The following is a 3,150-nucleotide window of genomic DNA, read 5'->3' as shown; positions in this document are numbered from 1 at the left end:
ACTGCATCCGTTTTGTGAGAAAGTGTCATCAATGTCAGATTCATGGTGATTTGATTCGGGTTCCACCGAATGAGCTAAATGTGACGAGTTCTCCTTGGCCATTTGCAGCTTGGGGCATGGATGTCATTGGCCCTATTGAGCCAGCCGCCTCAAATGGACACAGGTTCATTCTGGTAGCTATTGATTACTTCACAAAGTGGGTAGAAGCATCTTCATACAAGTCTGTGACAAAGAAGGTGGTGACAGATTTTGTTCGCAATAACATCATTTGTAGATTTGGGATCCCCGAGTCAATTATTACAGATAATGGAGCTAATCTCAATAGTGGCTTGATGCATGAGATATGCGAGAAGTACAAAATTATTCATCGCAATTCCACTCTTTATCGACCTCAGATAAATGGAGCAGTTGAGGCCGCCAACAAAAATATCAAGAGGATATTGCGGAAAATGACTGATAACTACAAGCATTGGCATGAGAGTTTGTCATTTGCCCTTCTTGGTTACCGCACCACAATCAGGACTTCGACTGGGGCAACACCTTATCTTTTGGTTTATGGAACAGAAGCAGTGTTACCAATGGAAGTTGAGATACCATCTCTGAGGATCATCCAAGAAGCTGAGTTAAGTGATGCCAAGTGGACGTAAAACCGGTATGAACAATTGATGCTCATTGATGTAAAAAGAATGAATGCAGTTTGTCACGGACAACTTTATCAACACAGGATGGCTAAAGCTTTCAACAAGAAAGTAAGATTGAGACAGTTTGAACCGGGACAGTTGGTGTTGAAGCGAATATTCCCGCACCAAGATAAAGCTAAGGGAAAGTTTGCACCTAATTGGCAAGGACCTTACATGGTTCACCGAGTACTGACTGGAGGAGCTTTGATTCTAGCATAAATGGATGGTAAAATATGGCCAAAAGCTATCAATGCAGATGCGGTTAAGAGATACTACATCTAGAGGTTTCTATTTCATTTTCTTGTAATCTTTTTGTCATGTATTGGAACTACGTCTTGACATGATTCCCATGGCGGGATACATAGGAAATCCACATCGGATTTGGTCTTTTAATAGATTTTGCAAAATTTCCTTTCTATGTAATATGAACTACGCTTGGCCTGATACCTTTGGTGGGATACGTAGGTGGCCTATATCGGCTTCCGTCACTTTATTAGAATTTTTTTTCATTTCTCCATTTCTTTGTATACAGCGAACTACGTATGGCCTGATTCTGTTCGGATACGTAGGCAACCCGAGGAGGGTTCGGCCCCTTTATTTCAATTTTAATTGTATCCTTAGGTTATGTTTGGCTTGGTGCCTTGATAGAATAGTGTGCATCCTATAGGAGGTTCAGTATCATCGTGACCAAAGGACGACGCATCTCTTTCACAAAAACTGGGACAATTTTTAAGAGAATCATTGCAAGAAGATATCAAGATATTTTGAAGAGTATATGGTCAATCGAATCATCCGACAGAAGAAAGACTTTAGATAAAGGACGTTCACTTTGTTTCATGACATGTCACAATTTGAAGTTCAGCAAAATTCTTTATTAATATATATACGTATATAATTTTATCTTATTTTCAAATATGATTTTCAATCAAATATTTTCTTTTTATTTATTTTCTTGTTATTCATTTAACCAAGATTTAGAATGGACGGAGGTTATGAGTCCAAGCAAAGCTGGAAGAAAGAAGTATGAAGAGCCAGACCTTCAAAGTCAACGCAAATCACCTCCCCCAAAACTTATAATTTTTCTTTGAGTGCAGGTTTATTAGGATTACCAGAAGCTGAGAAGTCAATAACATCCATAGCATCGAAAGGACTATATGTCGAGTGGTTTGAATTACTTACTTATAAATTTATAATTCAAAAACTTATAAGTAAAGTTTTATAAATTTTCAAATGTGTTGATAACAAATATTATTTAATAAGACATTGCACATGATTTTGCTCTGCATAAATGCCTTTAAATGCATTGCACAAATGCTTTCAGATAATTTCAAACGCACTGCATATTTGCTTCGAGATATTTTTCAAACGCACCGCACAAATACTTTCAGATTTTTAGCATGCATGCTTTCAAATACTTTAAACGCACTGCACAAATGCTTTCAAATATTTTCAAATGCTTCGCACAAATGCATATTTTCAAATGCACTGCACAAATGCCTTCAATTATTTTCAAACGCACTGCACAAATGCTTCTAAATATTTTCAAATACTTTATATTTCATACAAATGCATATTTTCAAATGCACAAATACTTTCAATTATTTAAAAGGAATCCTACATGGCTTATCGCTTTTCTAATGCATTGCACAGATGCTTTCAGTTGATTGCACAGATGCTTTCAAATATACTGCATAAATGCTTTACCAAAATGCGTTGCTTTCAAAGACTTCTTTTTCATAAATCACCAGGCTTAAAAAGTCTCATTCTTAAATCATTTGGCTAAAAGCCTCATATCCATAATTTATTTGGTTAAGGCCCCATTTTCATTAATCATCGCTGAAAAGCACCATTTCTCATGAATCATCGGCCTTAAACCCTTTCTTTTTTTCTTTTTTTTTCTTTTTTTTTTTACTTATAAAGATTTTATCTCATTAAATTTTTTCGGCTTGCAAGGCCGCATTTTAATAAATTCACATCCAGGAGGTGTTATTTCCATGTGTTTATCGCACCATGCTTTATGTTTAATATTATTAACTGTTTTGTCAAGTTTGAGTTCTGCAGGAGCTTTAGCACAACGTGGAACTTTATCTAAGCAGTGAACTGGGGCAATTTGTTGAGAAAGTTTAGCTTTCCAACAAAGGTCAAAGATCTACCTCGAACTCTGCTCGACTCCACTCTCAAATACTCTCTTCAATCACACTAACCGGTAACATCATAATTCACTCTGCTCGACTCCACTGTCAAATACTCTCCTCAATCACACTAACCAGTAACATCATAATTTAACATCGGGGCAAACTTTATAAGCTCATGCGTACCTTGTTTTCAAGATTCTCTGCCTCATAATTTATCTAATACCCCTATCTTTTTCGCCTCCAAGGTTGCATTTGTTGGTCGGGACAAAATTGGCTATTACATCAACTTCTTTGCCCAAAAACTCTTACATCGTCTCTGGTCAAAGAGGGACAAG

At 36.7% G+C, this 3,150-nt stretch overlaps 1 pseudogene; it reads left to right on the top strand.

Annotated features, from left to right (window-relative positions):
* The window catches only part of LOC107062665 (uncharacterized protein K02A2.6-like), a 2,612-nt pseudogene extending 1,650 nt beyond the window's left edge, over positions 1–962 (top strand).
* The last annotated feature ends 2,188 nt before the right edge of the window (positions 963–3,150 follow it).

This window comes from Solanum tuberosum, unplaced genomic scaffold, assembly GCF_000226075.1.
Source record: "Solanum tuberosum cultivar DM 1-3 516 R44 unplaced genomic scaffold, SolTub_3.0 scf00242, whole genome shotgun sequence".
Taxonomy (NCBI): Eukaryota; Viridiplantae; Streptophyta; class Magnoliopsida; order Solanales; family Solanaceae; genus Solanum; species Solanum tuberosum.
The sequence above is the reverse complement of the archived record's forward strand: the minus strand, read 5'-3'. Positions and strand labels throughout refer to the sequence as shown.